At 46.3% G+C, this 21,051-nt stretch overlaps 1 long non-coding RNA gene across 2 annotated transcripts in view; it reads right to left on the bottom strand.

Annotated features, from left to right (window-relative positions):
* LOC106010372 (uncharacterized) overlaps positions 1-19,933 on the bottom strand; it is a 51,166-nt gene extending 31,233 nt beyond the window's left edge. Inside the window, exons 1-2 of one of the 2 annotated variants that reach the window (XR_002386633.2) lie at positions 19,753-19,933; positions 1,296-1,525 (exon numbers count right to left, since the gene is read on the bottom strand). This is a non-coding gene — a long non-coding RNA (uncharacterized LOC106010372). The remainder of the gene's footprint in view (positions 1-1,295; positions 1,526-19,752) is intronic. The other variant, XR_015450494.1, reaches the window with a different exon arrangement.
* Between the last annotated feature and the right edge of the window lie 1,118 nt (positions 19,934-21,051).

Raw genomic sequence — 21,051 nt, 5'->3', positions numbered from 1 at the left:
GAAAGAGAGGAGATGTCACGCCGGGATTTAGCTCAGTGGTTCTGCCACCTGACCTGAAAGCACAAGGTCCCAACTTCAATCCCTGGTACCAAAAAAGAGATGTCACAAGTAAGTTCCCGAGAGGAGGAGAGGAAAATGGCAGATGTGGCAGTCCTAGTGGAAGGCCAGATAAGACAAAGTTAGCCGGGGATGAGCAGGAGGGAGCCGGGAGAGGAGCTGGGCAAGGGGAAGAGTGTTTCAGTTAGGAGGAAAGGGTCCCTAAAATGGGAAAGAACTTGGCAACATCCGGGAACTGAGAGAAGACCAAGGGCTCTTGCTTGCTTTCTGTTCCTGGCTGCTATGAGGTGGCGGAATGTGCTCCCTGCCATGACATTCAGCTTTGCCAAGCCCTTCCATTGTGATGTTTCTCCTTGGAGCCAGGCAACCATGGACTGAATCCCTCCAAACTGTGAGCTAAGTTAAACCTTTCCTCCTTCAAATTGTGAGTGTCAAGTATTAGATCTCAGGGATGGAAAAACTGGCTAACACATCCTTCTTCCCTTTTCATTCTATTCAGGTCCTCAGTGGATTGGATTTGCCCACCCAGGTCAGAGAAGACAAATTGCTTTGCTCAGTGCACTGTGTTTCTTTTGGAAACACCTTGGAGAGACACCACGAAGATGCCTAAGTATCTAGGCAACCTGTGGCCCAGTCAAGTTGATCCCAAATTAACCTTCCCAGAAGTGAGAGAGACCGGTGGGGCTGCTGTGCTTGGTACTGTGTCAACCTGGTAGAGTTGGAAACAATGGTTCCCAGAATCTACTTCCGCTTTAGACTTGGCTGAAGCAGGCAGGTACAAGTGACATGCAGTCACCCAAAGTCATCGTAGTTAGACACTGTAATAGATGCAGAGACCCCTGCAGGTTGCAGTTTGTCCTCACTGTCTACTGCTCGGCGTCCAGCTCTTCCCCCAGTGGCTCACCCTGATAACCAGCAGCAGCCCCAGGCCTCCCACAGGAGCCTGCTTCAGTAGCTACACAGAGACACAACACAGCTTGCCACGGACCCTTCCCTTGATTGTCCTGTTTTGGTGGCTGAACACGATCGTCTACTCAGATGGCCTAGCCAGTGCCTCCTCTGACCCTCCAGCTTCCCTCCTGGCCTGTCCCTTCCCCAGCTCCTCCTACAGTTCACAGTCAGGCATTACTTAAAATAGGTAGATGTTCTAAGAAAGGTATTGTTAGATAATATATTCTGGGCTAAATAGTATTATGGAATGTACAGTTGTATTCGAATTCCTAGAATATATCTCTTACCTCTGAGCTCCCCCTTTCCTGAATCATGCCGACATCTTCCCCAGGATACCATTTCGGTCGGGACAGTGATGTATGACAAGAAGGTGGTACTTAGAAACATGGGCATCCTGGGTCGTGATGAATGCCTGGGAGCACGCTGGGAGGCTGAGCCAGGAGGATTGTATATTTGAGCCTAGGGAGACCCTCTGGGAAGTGGGTCAGTGCAAAGATCCTGAGTTTAATTCCCAGTTCTGAAAGAAAGAAAGAAAGAAAGAAAGAAAAAGTAGGCATCAGGTACTCAGAAGGTACTCAGAAGGTACTCAGCTGGGGAGGGGACAGGGGACATAAAAAGAATTAAGATGAGGGCCGGGGATTTAGCTCAGTGGTTTCGCCGCCTGCTGCGCAAACGCAAGGACCCAAGTTCGATCCCTGGTACCAAAAAAAAAAAGAAAAAAAAAATTTTGGAGCTGGGTGTGGTGGCACATGCCTGTAATTACAGCAGTCTGGGAGGCTGAGGCAGGAGGATTGCAAGTTCCAGCCCAGCCTCTTTCTCAAAATATTTTTTAAAAAGGGAGCCAGGGATTTAATTCCGTGGCACTGTGCCTGCCTTGTAAGCGCAAGGTCCTGAGTTCGATCCCCAGTACCAAAAAAAAAAAAAATTAAAAAAGGGCTGGGGCCCAGGATTTAGTTCAGTGGTGCCACCACCTGCTTTGCAAGGGCAAGGTCCCGTGTTCAATCCCTGGTACCAAAAAAAAAGAAGTGGGGGCTGGGGAGGTATTCAGTGCAAAGGTCCTATCCTCAATCCCCATTACTGAAAAACAAACAACACAAACAAAGCAAACCTGTTGGAAATTTGAGAAAAGAAACAAAGACTAAAACAAAACCCCACTAGTGCCGAGGATTTAGCTCAGTGGTGCCAACGCCTGCCCTAGTTCGATCCCCAGTACCAAAAAAAACAAAACCCCAGTCATATCCCATAGCTTATAGCCCGTCTGCATTGGATCCTGACTGATACCATGGAGCAAGCCACATGAACCAAGGTAAAGGCCAAGGGAGGCTCTGGAAGGCCCCTGCATCTGCAGGAGGGCTCCCTTCACTGCAGCTGGGGTTCAAGGCCTCGAGGGTTAAACAGAACAGGGCCTTGTACAAGAAAATCACCAACCAACTACTTCCCAGTCCTCACATGGGGCTCCTGTGAGCTCCTACCTCACCAGCAACCGGTCATTATGATTTTGCTCCATAGTCCTGACAAGAAGCAGTGTCATTTGTATTCAGGAAGTAAGAATACTGAGCTGGGAGGAGACTCCAACATTCTGTGGCATTGCTTATATTCAACAGCTCAGGGTTTGGCACTGGATCTGGTTAAGTGAGTGCACTTTCAGGCCGAGAGCAGCTCGCAATCTGCCTTCCTCCCTCACTATGTGCATGTGGTGCTCCAGCAAGGAGCATGCAAAATTCCCCAAAGGAAGTCAAAGTGGCTGCACTCAGAATCTGCTGTGGGCCTTCAAAAAGAGATACCTGAGCCCCACTGCAAGTGATTTAAATCTTGATTTAAATCTGTATTTCTGGGGGAAAAGGCCCAGGCACTTCTGTCTGTCTGTCTGTCTCTCCCTATCTCTCCCTGTCTCTCTCTATCTCTCCCTGTGTCTCCTTGTTTCTCTCTCTCTCCCTTTTCCTCTCCCTTTCCTTCTCTCCTTGCAATGCTGGGAATCAAAGCCAGGGCTTCATGCTAAGAGTTTAATCTATTTTTTCTTCTGTTATTTGTGCTTTTGCTGTCAAGATGTTGTTTGACCCAATGTGGTAAAGATTTACCCCTTCACTATCTTCTAAGAGTCACATGTTAGCTTTTACATTACTATTTAGTAGTAAATGTTCATTGTTAAAATCCAAAAACATTAGTATAAACATTAGTATAAAAAATTGTAGCACTAAAAAAAAAATTGTACCACTACTTAGGAAGCTAAGGCAGGAGGATTTCAAGTTCAAGGCCCACCTTGAACTGTGGGCAACACAGCGAGACTCTGTTTCAAACAAAATAAAAAACTGAGCCAGGTGTGGTGGTGCACATCTGTAATCCCAGCACTCGGAGGTTGAGACAGAAGGACTGTCAGGTTTGCGCCAAGCCCTAGCATAACTTTGTGAGACACTGTCTCAAGATAAAAATGTCTTAGAAAGGCTGGAGATGTAGCTCAGTCCAAAACCCCGGAGTTCAATTCTCAGTACTATAAAAAAAGCATTGTACCTAAATAGAGTTATGCTTCTTCCCTCCAAAGGATACGTCCAATTGGAGGATCAAAACACACCTGAATTTACCATCACCCTGAGCTAGGTCCTTGTGTAGTGGGTAAGGGTGCCAACTCTGAAGTCAGGTTGCTAGATCGAGGTCAATAAACTTTTTTTTTTTTGGTACTGGGGATCGAACTCAGGTCCTTGCACTTGTGCAGCAGGCGGCGAAACCACTGAGCTAAATCCCTGGCCCAAGGTCAATAAACTTTTGTAAAGGACCAAACAGTTGTGCACCCAACCTGGATTCTGTTGCAACTACTCACCTCTGCCAACTGCTACGTGAAAGAAGCCCCAGACAGTATGTAAACAAGCAAGCACCGCTATGTTCCAATAAAGCTTTATTTACAAAACTGGGGCCTTAGCTTAAAGACACCTGGCCTAGATTTTAAAGTCAGTTCTGCACTGCTACTATCTAGCTCTGTGACTCTGGACTGGTTATTTAACCTTTCTGGGACTCCATTTCCTCATCTATATTATGGGGTAGGGATTATGAGAAAAGTTCCAACCTTTCAGAGTAGCTATGAAAGTTAAATGAATGTTACCAGAAGCAAGCTCCCTGCTCAAAAGCCAACCTATACTGGGGAGCCGAGAGTTGGTGGGAAGGAAATCAGATTTATGCAAAGGCCAATGCTCTGAGAAGAGGGTTCTTGTTCCCCCTTCTTCAAGAAATGTCATCTGAGGGAACTCAAGTAAGGACGGAGGGGAAGGGAGGTGCTAGATGAAGTCTTCATCATCCAGAGCCTGTGTCTTTTTCTTTTTTTTTTTTTGTTCTAACGAAAATATCACAGTTGACCTTGGCCTCCTTGTGGCTGGTTCCTGTAATTCTTTAGATAAACATATTACTTTTCTGCAACTAAAGCTTGCAGAAACATACATGCCTTGTATCAGTTAATACATTAGACTAAAGAATAAAGAGACGGAGGCCAGGGCCAGGGATTTAGTTCAGTGGTTCTGCCGGCTGCCTCGAAAGGGCAAGGTCTGGAGTTCGATCCCTCGTACCAAAAAAAAAGGAAATTTTGGGCCAGGGATTTAGCTCAGTGGTTCTGCTGCCTGCCTCGCAAGCACAAGGACCCAAGTTCGATCCCCGGTACCAAAAACACACACACACACACACACACACACACACAAAAGAGAGGGGGGCCAGGTGTGGTGACAAACATCCATAATCCCAGCACTTGGGAGGCTGAGGCAGGAGGATCACAAGTTCAAAGTGAACTTGGGCTCCTAGTAAGTTCAAGGCCAGCCTGGACTACATGGCAAGGCTTATCTAAAAAAACAATAACAATAACAACAACAACAACAAAAGAATAAGGAACAGAATTAACCATTCTTATGTTATCTGAAGATCACCAGATTTTCTGGATTCTGTAAATCTAAAGAAAGATTAAGCTGAGTGTGGAGGTGCACACCTGTAATCTCAGCACTCTGGGAGACTGAGGTAGGAGAATAACAAATACTAGCCTGTGCTGGGCAATTAGTGACTGAACAAGATTCTGTCTCAAAATAAAAAAATTTAAGAAGGGTTGTAGCTCAGTAGGAAAGTTCTAGGTTCAATCACCAGTAATCACACACACACACACACACACACACACACACACACACACACGCTCGCAACTGTTATTTAGCAGTAAACAACTTGATCATTTAGGTGTAGCTTCTCTTTGGAATTAAGATACTGGCCAAGGGGAGAGAAAGAAATTCTGAAAAAGACAATTTCCAAACCACTGTTACATGAAGTCTTTGCATTCTTCCCACTTTTTGGCCAAATATCAATAAAACCAACCCTCCCTTAGCCTGTGAGGCCCGGAGGAAGTGGCCTGACACCACCTCCTACCACTGCACATCCACCTCCACCGCAGCTCAGTCTGCCGCAGCCTCCTTGCCGTCCACTACACAGGCCACGTTCAGTCTCGCTTCGAGACCCCCTGGCAAGCCATTTCCTCTCCCGAGATCATCCTCCGGCCTCCCAGGTCTTTCCAAAGTGGCCCTTTCATCATCCAGGCCTCAGTCCTTTCTCTATCTGTACAGATACAGAACAAGACAAGGCGTGTTTCACGTCTTACACAGTCATGGTCACCAAAAATGCTTGGGGATCTCTCCCAAGCAGCAACCAATTCTGCAGTAGATGCCAGCTGATACCCTACAATTTAACTCAGCTCCTTCCATCTGTTCTTGAACGTAATGACCTGACACAGGTTGAGGGCTCAGTTCATGAGTGACCCTATTTCCAATGCCAACTGCCTGTTTGTGGCCTGTGCTTCTGAGTGCCAATAAATCAAGATTCGCATGAGCCCCTCCTCGCGTTCAATTCATTTGTTAGGACTCGGGGGAAGACTTTTCCTTACATTCATCCACTTGTGAGAAAGGGTTTGCAAAGGATATAAACAGACAGCCAGACAGAAAGGGCGCACAAGGCCAGGCACACAGGAAGGGCGTGGAGCTTCCCTGCCCCCCTGGAGCCCCCTCCAGAGCTTCCTCTTGCCAACTGTCCAGAAAGTCTTCAGACTCAGTTCTCCCGTGTTTTTCTGGAAGCTTCTCCACATGGCCATGATTGGCCACATCATTGGGCACTGGCCATGAACTTAACCTTAGGCTCCTCTGCCTTCTTCAGAGACTGGGGCTTGGGGCTGAGAGTCTCAATCTTCTTTCTTGATTTGGTCTTCTAGTGAGCAGCCCCACCCAAGGCTGTCTAGGGGCTGCCAACCATCAACTCATTAGTATAATACAGACACTTGTCACTCTGAGATTCTGTTAATCCTTCTGCTGGCTGCTTGAAGGCCAGTACTAGGGAGACAAGACTTGGGGAGAAGGAAGTCAGATTTATTCAAGGGCTGGTGCTGAGGATGGAGGGGCTCCTGTGCTTAAATTGTCTTAGGGAACTTGGGTTCAAAGGCCTTTTTAGGGGGAGGAAAAGGAGGAGTGTGGGGCTGGGATGGATAGGAAGGCTATGTGCTGAAAGAGGTCTTCACCATCCAGGGCCTGTATTTTCTTTTCTTTTCTGCTGAAATGCTGTTTAGACAAAAATTGACTTTAAAAAAACAAATTGACTTTAGTCTCTGTATCAGTCAATGTTTACTAGAGAAACAGATATAACATAAGATTACAACTATATAAGAATTTACAGGGCCGGGGATTTAGCTCAATAGTGCCAGGCCTGTCTTGCAAGTGCAAGGTCCTGAGTTCCATTCCCTGTACTGAAAAAAGAAAAACAATTTACAAGACTAGCTTACAGTGGCCCCCACAGAGTCAATGAGGAAGAGTGCAGAGGGTCTGTCTGCACACTGGAGAGCGAAGGACTCAGTAGAAGGTCGGGAGCTCACTGCAGTGTTTTGTACCAGTGTGAATCAGGAGGCTGATGGGTCTGGGGTGGGCACCGGAAGTGGAAGGGTCTGCACTGGAAGCTAGGAGATGTTGGCCAGGGTGAAGGTGAAGCCTGGAGCCCCTCCGGAGAAACAGAGCAGATCCTTCCTTCTTATTTCCGCTTTGATAACCCACCCCAGGGTGGGTCTGAAATTGGGTGTGGAATTGCTGAGCCAATTTAGTTGAGTGTCTCTTACTCAAATTGACACAATCAACCATCACAGTTTTCTAGGTCAGTCCCTATGATTTTTTTTTTTTCAGCACTGGGGATTGAACCCTGGTCCCTAGCACTGACTTTTTAATTTTTTTTATTTTGAGACATCTCACTGAGAAATAAATTGCTCAAACTGGGCTTGAATTTGTAATCCTCCTGCCTCAGCCTCCCAGAGTGCTGGGATTAAAGGGATGTACCACTATGCCTGGCTGCCACTTTCAATTAAAGAGTAATATTAGCAAATCCTTGGCCCACACTTTGATGTTATCTGAAGACTGCCAGATACCTGAGTTCTGTGGATCTAGAGAAAAGTTACTGATTAGTAAACTTTATGACTCGTGTCTTTTTAATTCTTTTTCTCAGAAATAGTTAACTTCGCAGTTAATCATTATGATACAAAAAGGATCCTTCCCTGGAAAACAGGAGGAGAAAGTCAATAACACCCGTTTTAACCCAGTAGGCGGCTTCAGTCAGAAGAGTCACGTGCACCCAAACTAGTGGGGACCTAATAACATAACCCTCAGCCGTGTGACTTCTAAAATCAGTGATTTTAAAAGTCAACTAAAAGCAAGTGAAGCTGGAGATTTATGTAGATTTTTCCCCACTTACAATTCCAAGAGCAAGATGTCATGAAGCTGGAGGAAGACTGAATATATATTTCATGTTATTACACCTTGCTATCAACTGCTTCTGGTTTTTTGTTTTGTTTTTTGGTACTGGTGATGGAATGCAGGAACTAACATCCTCAACCCTTTTTTATTTTTTATTTTGAGACAGGTGCTTGCCAATTTGCTAGTTTGCACAAGCTAGGCTAAGTCTGCAATTCTCCTGCCTCTGTTTCCCAGAGTTCTCGGATTACAGACATGTCCCCATCCCTGTCTAGTTCTTCTTCTTCCTCTTCTTCTTCTTCCTTTTTTTTTTTTTTTAATTTCTATTATTTTTGTACCGGGGATCGAACTCTGGTCCTTGCACTTGCACAGCAGGCGGCAGAACCACTGAGCTAAACCCCCAGCCCTTTCTTCTTCTTTTTTTTAGGGACTCAGCACTGAAAGAATCTTGATAATGATCTGTCTGCTTGCCTAATGCCTGTCCCACCTCTTTGAGTGTAAACCTCATGAGGGCTGTGGCTGTCCAAATAGAGTTCCACTGTTGAGGACTCTGACCTGCAATCTGCAGCAACCAGCACAGGAAACCATCCCACTCATTAGAGCCACCAGCCCGTGACAACTGCTCCTCAGCCAAGGACTGGTCCTCAAACCAACAGCTTCTCCATGTTTTTGTTCTCACTTCTAACAAGACCAACAGAAAAAGGCGAACCAGCTGCATAGGATACCCACTTATAGTGACCCCATGTTAGGGTTTGGATGTAGAGTGTTCCCTCGGGGCCAGCTGAGGGGCTCTGGGGAAGGGATCAGATGATGAGGGCGGTAACTTCATCCATGGGTGAATGAATGCACGGGTTAATGAAATGATCAGTTCACAGAGAACAGACCAGTAGGAGGTGGGGCCTAATTGAAGGGAGTGGGCCCTAGGTGACCTTGAGGACTGTATCTGGTCCCCAGCCCCTTCTTCTCTGGCTCTCGCTCTTTCCTTCTGTCTCTTCTTCCTGGCTGCTGTGAGGTGAGCAGCCTTCCTCCGCCATGTCCTTCCGCCATGATGTTTCAGCCTTACCGCAGGGTCGCCAGTCAGGGGTTGAAACCATCAACCAAATAAATTTTTTCTCCTTTAAATTGTTTTTCTCAGGGCTTTGCTCATAGCAACAAAAAGCTGACTAACACAGGACACACCTGAAACCTCCCCTTTTTCCACTACAGAGCTTTTCCATTTCTTTACCTGTCTTGGGGTGATGACTTGAGTGTGTTTCCCAAAATCCCACGTGTTTGAACCTTGGATTCTCAACACAGCAGCGTCGGGAGGTGGAGGCCTAGTGGCAAGTGTTTGGGTCATGGCGGGGAAGGCCTTCATGAGTGGGTTAATGTCTTTCTCACAGGAATGAGTTAGCTCTCTTGAGTTCAGCTCCCTCTTCTGTCTCCTGTCTCACACAAATATATGCTCTCCCTGCTATGGTTTGTACCTCAAATGTTCCTCAAGGCCCCAAGTGTTCACGGCTTGGTCCCCAGCCCATGGCACTACTGGGAGGGGATAGAACAGTTAAGAAGTGTGACTGAGTGGAAGGAAGTCACGTCATTGGAGGTGTGCCCTTGCCAAGAATATGGATACCTCAGCCTTTCTCTTTGCTTTCCAGCCACCATGTGGTGAGCAGGCTCCTCCATCATTCAGTTCTGCCATGATGTACTGTCTCACCACAGGCCCAAACGCAACAGATCAACCAGTCATGCATTGAAAGTATTACTAATTATTGACCCAAGCTGGATCCCTTTTCCCTTTTGAAAAAGTAGAGCTAACAATGAGACTGAGCACCAACTGACCAGCGAAGGAAAGTATACTCTTGGCCAAAGAATAAGAGAATCATAATTTAACTTTATAACCCTTCCTGCCCCCCCAAAAAGCTGAGAATTCTTTTAAGGAGGAGAAAGGGAAGAATTTTAGATAATGAGTAGAAGCATTGTATTGGTCAGCTTTCTGTTGCTGGGACCAAATATCTGACATATACAACTTCAGGGAAGAAATGTTTATTTTGACTTACGGTTTCAGAAGTGTCAGTCTGTGGTTAGCTGGCTTCAAGGTGGAAACATCATGGTAGAAAGCTGCTCAATTTATGATAGCCAGGAAGCAGAGGACAGGGAAAAGCCAGAGAGAAAGAGGCCAGGGACTGGATATAGTGCCCCTGGTCAGGCGTCCATGATCCACCTAGACCTACCCAGAAGTGCGTTTTACTAATCTCCTAGGTGTCTCACAAGACAATCAAGTTGATAATCATGATTAACCATCACAGGGATTATTTATGATTTTTCTGCAGGAAGGGGTGGGCCCAGCTAAGACCAGGAAATGCTTTCCTTCAATACTTATATGGACTAGTTTCAGTTTTGAGTGGAAGCAAGCCAGACTAAGATCCCATTGGTAGGTGGAAATTTTACCAAGTAATGCATTACAATGGGATGGTAATGAGTCTGGGGTGAAAAACGGTCAATACGGTGTCCTTCGTGGCCAAAAGTGGTTTTGCTCAGTTCCATCCCATATCCTGTTTTGCAGTGATGGCTGGACCCTGGGTGCCTGTAAGGTTGCTTAGGCAGGTTTCTTGTCTGGAATGGAACACTGGTTAGGAATGAGGATTGTTTTTCTCAGGGGGTTAAGAAGGTGTTTGCCCAGTGCCAAAACCTTCAAAGCCAGGAGCCAAAATAAACCAATCCTGTTTCTAAGTTGATTATCGCAGGGATTTTGTAGTAGTGATGGAAACCTGAGTAACACCTTCCCTTTCTGACTTCTGTCATGTTATATAGCAGCATGACTTCCTCCCCAGATGAGTTCACTCTATCTTAGACTTCTCAGACTCCAGAGCTGTGACTCAGAACAAACCCTTTTTATTATAAATTATCCAGCTTCAGATATTCTATTATAGCAACAAAAATGGACTAAGACCCGTCATCTCTGCCAAAATGCAAGTTTTCTCACTAGTTTTTTGTTTTGTTTTGTTTTTTTAGTACTGGGGATCAAACTCGAGACCTTGTGCTTTCAAGGCAGGTGGCGGAACCACTGAGCTAAATCCCTGGCCCAAAATGCAAGTTTTGCACACAAAACTGCTACAGCAAACTGGAAACAAATGGCTTAAGTTAGTTCTCATTTGGTTCATCCTCACTTAGTTTCACAACCTCCACATGGCCAGCGTCCAGACGGCGGCTGTTGGCAGTGTGAATTCACATTGCTAAGGCGAGGCCGATGTGATCCTGGCAGTGTTCCCTGCCTGGACACAAGTCCCATAGCACACTCTGCTCTCGTCCCAGCCCCCTTCTCTCTCTGGAACTCCAGATCTGCCTGCTCGGGGCTGATTTCCCATCTCGACCTGGATGGATACTCAGCGTTTCCTACTGGTCACCTTCTCCCTTTGTCCTGCAGCTCCTGGCCTGCCCTCCTGGCCTGGACACCCCTAGCGCCCAAGCTGGAACCTGAAGATCTCCTGCCACCTCCTTCTCATTCTCCTCAACCTATGACCAGCCAGAAATACTGCGAGTTCTCCCTCCAGACTGTCCTGCGAATCCACCTCTTCCTCCCACCCGGTCCTGGTCGGGCTTCATTGCAGCAATAGCGCTGCAACTGGTCCAACCACCCTCAATTTGGCCTTCTCCAAAGCAGCCCCGGGACATTTCATTTCCGCAAGCGCCCCACTGCTGGCCAGGAGACCCTTCCTGCTCACTGGACAGCCCCTCGGTCCCCTCAGATAGAGTGTAAACTGGACGGCGCACTGACCTGGTCCCGCCCCCTGCCCACCTTCCCAGCTTTCTGAGAACCCAGCCTACGTGTTGATCAGGCCTGGTGACTTGTAGCTCCCAGAAGGTGTCAGCACTCCCTGTTTGTCCCAGCTGATCTTTCTGCCAGGCACACCTGCCCTCCGCTCCTCACCTCTTTGGCAGTTGTTCCGCTGCTTCGAGCCCCAGCACGTCCCTGTCTCCTTGGTGAGGTCGGCTCCGCACAGAGCCATAGTCCCCCAGATCTGAAAGCTCTGAGCTCATCTCACTAGGATGGGGTTCCCTTGTCAGCACCCCCACACCTTGCGTGAATTCCTACAAGATTTTACTTTATGACCTTTGCCTTCTCAGAACCAAACACCATGCCTGGCACTTGGCAAATATCAAAATATAAATATTTGTTGAGCAAATGAATGTTTGCTACAGACATGAGCTGCACCAGGGCTGGATTACTCAATGGAGTTTAGGGCTGGGAGTGAGACAGCAGTGGCTTTTCCCCAAAAATAATTATTAGGGAAGAATTTGTTAGTTGGATAAATCACTGAAGTGTCATTCTGAGGAAATGAGAACTTCAGTCTTCCTGTATTATGACATCCCCATTAACAATTACAGAGCTGTTTATTAGCTTTTTCTCCCTCCTCAGGTATTTTTTTTCTTTTTTTCCCCAATTTTTATATTTTATTAGTACCCATTTGCAGTCCATGATGTTTACGTTCCTCATGTGGAGTTGGCACAAGTACATAAAACAGCTCAATTCCTTTCTCATTCCCTCCCCTCTTCCCCATCTCCCCTCCTTCCACCTTTTCATCTCCTTCCCATGTATAAAAGATTCATCTCCCTATTTCCTATTATCTATCTTTTATTTTGCTCTTTATTTGTATTTTGGGCTTCTCATATAAGAGAAAGTATGTGATATTTAAGCTTGTTGTGTCTGATTTATTTTACTTAAAGTTATGGTCTGCAGGTGCATCCGTTTTCCTACAAATGACTCAGATTTACCCTTCTTTGTGGCAGAGTAGTACTCCAATTTAAATACCACACTTTATCTATTCATCTGTTCGTGGACATATAGGCTGCTTCAAAGATTTATATTAGCTTTTATTTATTTTATTTCCTTATTTTTTATTTCTTTTTTTTTTAGAGGGGAGGGACAGGGTCTTGCTATGTGGTTCCAGATGCCTTGAACTCACTATGTAGTCCAGGCTCATCTCAAACTTGCAGGGATTGATCCTCCTGCCTCAGCCTCCCAAGTGCTGGGATTATAGACATGCACTACTGTGCCCAGCAGCTTTTTTTTTCTCTTAAATAAGGACTAATGGGAGACATCTTTCATATTTCTTCCCTTTTTTTCCCCACCAAAAAACTTAATCTCTGTTGATTAAATGTACATTTTTTGAGGGGGTGACATTTTTTCTTTATTTTTCCAGTGGTATTAGAGATTGAACCCTCGTCCTCATGTATGCTAAGCATGTGCTCTACCACTGAGCTACACCCTGGCCAGTTAAACATACATTCCTTGTGTTTTGTTTTGAGATGGACTCACACTATGTTGTTTGGGTTAGCCTGGAACTTCTCTTCACACGATCCTCCTGCCCAGTCCTCAAGTAGCTAGGGCTGTAGGTGAGCTCCACCACGCCCCGGTTATTTTTTTGGTTTTTTTGGGGGTACTGGGGATCGAACTTGTGGCCGTGTGCTTGAGAGGCAGGCGATGGAACCACTGAGCTAAATCCCCAGCCCCACCACGACCGGTTTTAAATGTATGCTTTTAATCTCAGGCTTCAGCTCTGGCCACCTTTCATGAATTTCAAAGCTGAATCTGTTGCCTGTATTTTATAATCATGCATCACTCTAATGCAAGCGTTGACGTCTATTGACTTCTCGGATTATTTTTAATCCTTATTTTTTCCTTGATTTCTTCACCTTTATCTTTTGAGCTTAACTATGCTATATGGTTGCTTTTGTCTCTTTGTTTTTATGGGTGTGTTTTTCCTCCCCTCATACTAGGGAGTGAACCCAGAGCCTTTGCACAGAGCTACATCCCCAACCCTTATTTATTTTTCATTTTGAGACAGGGTCTTGCTAAGTTGCCCAGGTTGGGCTCAAACTTGCCATCCTCCTGTCTCAGCCTCCCAGGGTGCTGGAATTATGGGTGTGTACCATCTTGTCTGGTTTAAATAATAGACTTTTAAAATAGAAATTTTATAGAAATTTTCCTGTTTCCGGGAAAACACTGAGTAGAAAGTACCAGGACTTTCCATATTGTCCCTCCCTGTTCTCAGTTTCCCTCATGGTTAGCACCTCGCCCTGCAGTGCTCCATCCATTGCAGATGATGAATTGCTATCGAGCCATTGTTATTATTAAATAAAGCCACCATTTAGGTTAGGATTCACTCTAGGTGGGATCCATCCTGTGGGGCTCAACAGATGCACAGTTCCATGTATCTACCAGTGCACTCTCATGAGGAATCCTTTTATTATCCTCAAAAAGTCCCTCGTGGGCTGGGGATTTAACGAAGTGGTCCCACCGTCTGCCTTGCAAGCGCAAGGACCCGAGTTCGATCCCCGGTACCACAAAAATCCAAAAAAAAAGTCCCTCGTGCTGTACTTCATCCCAGGCCCACCCCGAGGTTTAGCTTCATTTCCATTTTGAATTACTCGAGGAAGAAAGATGAGGAGGGGCCGGGGATTTACCTCAGTGGTTCTGCTGCCTGCCTCGCAAGCGCAAGGACCTGAGTTTGATCCCCAGTACCAAAAAAAAAAGAAAGAAAGATGAGGAAGGGTCAAACTGTTTTATCCTGCTATCTTATTTTGAAAACGTTCAAACATTCATAAAGTTTGAAAAAAGTGAAATAACAGTCACCAGTACATCCTCCCCCTAAATTCAACACTTGCTGGACCTGGGGTGTAGCTCAGCGGTCGGGTGTGTGCTCAGCAGGGGCCAAGGCCCACATGTGCACATTTTGCCATTTTTTACTCTCTCTGTTTTATTTATTGATTTGTGCATTTCATTGATTCAGAACCACTTGAAAGTGAGTTGCAGACACTGTTCACACTGGATTTCTAAGTACTTCTGTATGCCTGCTGCAGGACAAATGTCATTCTCTGACACAATCTCAATGTCCTAACCCTGAGGAAGTGAACGATACTTCCACACTCTTAAGTAAGAGCCAGTCCCCATTCGAATTCCCCAATTGCCTCTTAATACCTTTGTGAACTGATGTTTTGGCAAGCCAGGAAGCCATCAAAATTCATTTTTGGCATTATTGCCCTTTCAGTCTCTTTTTATTGCTTGGCCTGGAACTTGGGCCCAAGTGATCCTCCTGCTTCAGCCTCCTGGGTAGCAGGGCTTATAGGTATGGGTGTGTAGGTAGTAGAGGTGGTACCCAGCTTCCTTTTTATTTTCTTTTCCTTCTTTTTCTCAACTTTGTTTTACAAATTAAAAAAAATTTTTTTACACTGCTGGGAATTGCAGCCAGGGCTTCTGACATGCTAGGCAAGCACTCTGCCCACTGGGCTACATGCCAGCCCAGATACTGCCTTGAAAAAAAATTGCATAAAGTATGAGTACCATGCATTTACCATTTTAGCCTTCTTGTTATTTTCTGTTGTTTGGTTGGTTTTTTTTGTTTTTTGTTTATTTTAAATAGGGTCCTACTATGCAGTTCAGGCTGGGCTTAAACTATGTAGCCCAGGCTGGCTCAAAGTTGCCTCCGCCTTCCAGGTTCTGGGGTTATAGCCCTGTATCACCATGCCTAGATCATTTTAGCCATTTTTTAAGGGTACAATTCAGTGGCATTGGGTGCATTCACAATGTTATGTTTGTTTCTTGAGACAAGGTCTCACCACGTAGTTCAAACTGTCCTCAAACTCACAGTGATCCCCCTGCCTCAGCCTCTCAAGTGCTTGGATTACACGTGTGTGCCACCACACCTGCTATTCATGTTATGAAGCTGTCACCACCATATTCGTCCTGCAGAACTGAAACTCCACAACTAGCGAACAATGACTACCCATTTCTCTCCCTCAGCTTCCAGCACTCACCTTTCTACTTCCTAAATGACACTGACTTTTACAAGAATCAGAGCAGCTGATTTTTTTTTTAAGTCCCACTTTCTGTATGTGTCAGATGACCTCCCCCTGGTGGTGTTAACTTTCTTCCCTGTCTTTCCTGGAAACTGGCAGCTACTTCTAAGATTGGACTGGGCTTGGGATAACTGTTCTGGGTCAAGGATTCTTCACAAGTGTCTTGGTTCCTCATAGTGCCTCCCATTAGGGTGGTGCACGGCCCTCTATGCTGCAACACTGGGGGGCTTAAGCCCCTGAAGGTCTTCAATGGGGCTGAGTTCAATGAAATCCTTTCTCCTGTGGTTCCATCCTAAAAAGTCTCCAAGCAGAGGTCTCCACTAACGCTGTAAGCATCTCCTGCAGACTTCCCGCTGACTTCCCTCCCAGCCTTTGTCTTCTGCCTTAAAAACCAACATGAAGCTGGGGGTGCAGGTCAATGGTAGTATTATAGACAGCTAGGGTGGGTAAAAATGTTACAGGCAGTCAAACAGGGCTAGGCCCTGGGGGAGTCAGTGCAGAGGATGAGAACACATTACAAATGTGGCCTGAGGTGCATGTGCTGGAGGCCAGGCCTCAAGATAAAGACTGAATGACCAGGGGCTGGGGGTTTAGCTCAGTGGTTTTGCTGCCTGCTGCACAAGCACAAGGACCGAGTTTGATCCCTGGTACCCCCCCCCAAAAGACTGAATGACCAGGCCTATGTGCCTCCCCAAGGGATAAGTAGTATCACGTGGCCCAATAAAGCCTAGATAGACATCAGTCACCCAGTGGGTGACTAAGACCCCCGATCCATTCCTTCCTTCTTTGTTCTTTCCATGTCCACTTGCTATGTGACCTGCTCCCTCATTGGATCAGTATTACTGAAGCTGCTACACTTGTAATCTGACTGGTTGATCATAATTCTGACGCATGTTGTACCCATCTTGTGATTTTGCTCTATAAAACTTCCTTTGAGAAGTGGGTTCATTAGCAGTCCACTCTCAGTTCACCTTCTGTCTCTCTCTCTCTCAGGAGCTATCTCTCTCAATAAAGTTGTCCTACTCTTAACCTCCATTGTTCCTTAGAATTCATTCTTCGATTTTGAGGAACGCAAACTCCATGTATTTGACATCTAGCAGTTTGAGAGTTACATTTATCTCCCCTATATCGATAGGGCAGTGCACTCTGAGGCCCTGGTTTTGACTGCTAGCACTGCTAACAAAATAAAACTAAAAGAAACAGCATACCTCTTTAGCAGCCAAGGATAGGAAGGAAATACTGAATTAAATTAGCTGCAAATCTCCCCCTGTATCCAGAACACTGCTTTAATCTCAAAATGTGTTTTTGTCCTTTGCATTTTGATCATTAAATGGGTGTGAATCTCTTTGCTTTGATTTTATCAGCCTGATGCATTTTGCTTCCAAAGGTGCTGAAGTAGACAATTTTGGAAAGGTGAGAAGGTATGTTAAGATCTAGTCTCAATTTAAGCCACTATTTCTAGTTCATTAATCAACAGTATAGTTGTCTGAATAGGCTTAAATTCTGGGCAGAAAGGAGTCAAATTAAAAAAAAAAAAAACCTAAGATATCCCTGTAGAAGTTTGCAAAAGTTAGAGTAGGGGGCTGATAATAAGTTATAAAAACGGTTACTATTAACCTGGTGCGGTGGTGCATGACTATAATCCCAGCACTCAGCAGGCTTAGGGAGGAGGGTGACCAGAAGTTCAAGGCCAGCCCAAACTATTTAGTGATATCTTGCCTCAACCCCCCCCCCCCAATAAACAAAAATAGCTACTATTTACTGGACTCTTATTGCGTGGCTATGACACAGTCAGAAACCACAACAGGGACAGAAAACAAACACACTCTTGGGATTTTAACTGTTACTCATTAAGAGCATTATTTGTAGCTGGGCATGGTGGCGCATACCTGTAATCTTAGTACTCTGGGAGGCTGGAGCAGGAGGACTGCAAGTTCGATACCAGTCTGGGCAACCTAGCAACTCAGGGAAAAAAGCACTGGGGATGCAGCTCAGTGCAAAGGCCCTGGGGTGAATCCCTAGTCTGTGTCTGTCCATCTTTCTGCCTCTCTCTTTCTCTCTCTCTCTCTCTCTCTCACACACACACACACACACACACACACACTCTGGCGTGCGCACACACATGAGCATAATTTATGTTTGGAGGAAGACAGGGAATTGAGAGTGGTTTTTGTCAAAAAATAAAACAAAACAAAACAGAATAAGACAAGACCACAGCAACAATAAGCAGTGACTCCTCCACTGTGTCTACAGATGCCCGACAGGTAACTAAAAGCAGAGCAAAGCTCCAGGTTAATTAACTCCAAATTTATGTAACTTACCATTTGTCTCTCTTCAAGACTGAGGACACCATAATAGAGACATTTATAGGGCCCCTCAACTACGCCCAGAATTTTCTCAGTCATTGCCCTAAATTTACAGTCACCTTAGATTCTAGCAGAGCTTCCACAAGACTGAAACTGCCCCTGACACACAAACAGTGATCTGGGAAACTGAATTGGCCCCTCAAGTGATAAGGACTGCTCCTGGAGCCATTTTGCAAAAACAGAACTGAGATAATGGTTGGAGGACCCTGGCCACCTCAGTTAATCCAAAAAGCCTGGAACGATAGGTCTCCCACCACCTCAGCAGCTATTGTGTACAGTAGCTGCCCTCTTCCTAGGGTGCCTTGCCCCCTCCCCTGTGTGACGTCATGCCAAGATGGCTGCTCCCACCAAAGAACAAACCCTTCTTCCCAGCATGCCCCTGGTCCCACCTAGAGAGTAACCGAATACTCGCTCACCTCTACCACCTAGTGACATCACCGGCTCCTCCATTCCCGAGTCACTACTTCACTCAACCCCGCCTCAGCCCCTACAAACCCCACCCCAGTCTCTGTAAAAGACTCTCCCTACCCCGGCCACATTGCTTTTGTCTCTCCTTTGTTCAGAAACAGCCCGGCAGATCTGTTCCCCTAATAAAGGGTTGTTGTGGCCTGGTCTGGTCTGGGTTTTTGGCCCTTTTACCTGACAGCTGGTTTCATTCTTTTGTTCATGGGACAAAAGTCTGATCCTCATCAGATCTGTGCCTCCTTCAGCTCCTCAACCTGGGCCCCTTCCTTGTCATCTCTTACTTTCTAATGCTACCTAATGAATCTGCCTGTGCTTGTCACAGATATATCCACAAAGGCTTTTCTGCGACAAGAGTCCAAGAACTTACTCCATGGGGCAAGGGCAGCAAATTAAGGACCTCATCTCCTCTTTGGGGGACCTTCTGAAACCTATCCATTGACGGCTGGGTGTGTGGAGACTTCTTCACGCCAAATTTCTGATTTGCAAACACCAGCGATCCCTAACCTTTTTGGCACCAGGGACTGGTTTTGTGGAAGATCATTTTTCCACAGACCAGGGCAGTGGTGGTAGTGGGGTGCTGTCTTAGTCACCTTCTATTACTGAAACACTACACCCGGTAACCACAACCTGAAGGAGGATTTATTTCAGCTCATGTTTTACTCCCTAACTCCTAACAGCGAGTCAGCTATCAACCCCCACAATCTGACTACCTTTCAAGTCCTCACCTTTGAGAGCATGAGGTTGGGCGGGCGAGGGGAATCCAGATATAAACTACTTTTCTTTTCTTTTTTTTGTTTTTGTTTTTTTGGTGCTGGGTACCGTGTGCTTGCACGGCCGGCGCCAGAACCCCTGAGCTAAACCCCGACCCTAGACATAAACTGTAACAGATGGCTTGGGGATGATTTCAAGGAGCACAACCTTGATTCTTCGCATACACAGTTCACAGTAGGGTTTGCGCTCCTGTGAAAATCTAATGCTGCCACTGCTTTGACAGGAAAGGGAGCTTAGGCGATGAGGTCAGCAGTGGGAGCGGCTATAAATACAGATGAAGCCTCACTCGCCCGGCCGCTGCTCACTGCCTGCTGTGTGGCCTGGTTCCTAACAAGCCACAGGCTGGTACCAATCCCATTTGGACGCTCCCTGGAGTGTCCAAGCATTGGCGCCCACAGGTGAAAGTGCTGGGATCCCCAAGGCTGCCCCAAGTCGGATGATGGTCACCAGCCCCAAGCGAGCCACACTGCTGACCAAGAGGCTGCGAATTTGGGGTTCCTGTGACCTCCTCCTCAGGCTTGAACTAGCGTGGCTTCCGGAACTCAGGAAAGTCTTTTCCTTAGCCTTACCTGTTTATTGCTGTTTACCGCTCCGCCATCTTCCCGGAAGGCCCACCTACCTGTCTATTGGGAAGGACGGAACTGCGGAACTGCCAAATGGAGGAGATGAACAGGGCAAGAGCTGGGCGTGTGTGTGTGTGTGTGTGTGCGCGTGCGCGCGCGGCTTCCAGGCTTTCACTGGGTTCCCCACCCCCCAGCACCTTGATGTGCCCACCGATCCAGAAACAGTTCCAGTCCACTCCTGTTCAACAAGGTTTTTTGTTTTTGTTGGAGGACTGAACCCAGAACATCCTGTGCTACACCCCCAGCCTTTTTTATTATTTTATTTTGAGGCAGATCTTGCTAAGTTGCCCATGCTGGCTTGGTTACTTTCTCGTTGCTGAGATACAATGCCCAACACTGGAAAAGTAAAGGAGAAGAGGTTTATTTTGGCTCAGACGTTTGAGTCAATAGTTAGCAGGCAGGGCCGGGAATTTAGCTCAGTGGTTCCACCGCCTGCCTTGCAAGCTCAAGGTCCTGACTTTGATCGTGGGTACCAAAAAACAAAAACAATAAATAGTCAGCTGGCTCCAAGACAGGGCAGCATGGCATGGCAGCCAGAAATAGAGAGACTTTCTCAGGCCACCCCCCCAGTGACCACCTCCTCCATCCAGGCTTCACCTCCCAAATCCCATTTAGCTATCAACTCATTTGTGGACTAATGGACTGATGAGTATCACATCCCCATGATCCAATCACCTCCCCAAAGCCCCACCTCTGAGGGCATAAGATCTAAATCATAGCATTCTGCTCCTGTCCCCCAAAAGACCTGTGTCCATCGCTTGGAGTCCATTTATTTATGGACTAAAATCCATTTAGTTTAGTCCATCTCTAAAAATTACCAAAGTCTTAACAGTTCCAGCATTACTGAAAATTCCAAGTTCCTGAAAGTTAAGGCAAACTCTAAGCTGTGAGTAAAGATGAAAAGAAAATTACACACTTCCAGCATACAGTGACACAGGATAAACATTCCCATTCCAAAAGTAGAAATAGGGGACTCGAAAGGAAGGGGGTTAAAGCAAGACCGAGATCCGTGGGGCAAACGTCAAATCCTGTAGTTCCAAGGCCAGCACCTGGAGCAATGTGTGGCAAGATATAAATTCCAAAGGGCTTGGGTGCCCCACCCCTCAGGCCTTTCCTGCGGTGGTTGTAGTCCTCCCGGCCTCTCTATAGGGCCAGCTTTGCTCACTCCTTGCAGCTTTCCTCAGATTGGCTGCGTTCCTGATTTTCCAACAACCTAGCACTTGGGTTTCACTCTTACAGCTTCAC

This window comes from Heterocephalus glaber, unplaced genomic scaffold, assembly GCF_053883595.1.
Source record: "Heterocephalus glaber isolate CG9 unplaced genomic scaffold, H.glaber_assembly_v1.0 deba00000943, whole genome shotgun sequence".
Lineage (NCBI taxonomy): Eukaryota > Metazoa > Chordata > Mammalia > Rodentia > Bathyergidae > Heterocephalus > Heterocephalus glaber.
This window is presented reverse-complemented; position numbering and strand designations above follow the sequence as displayed.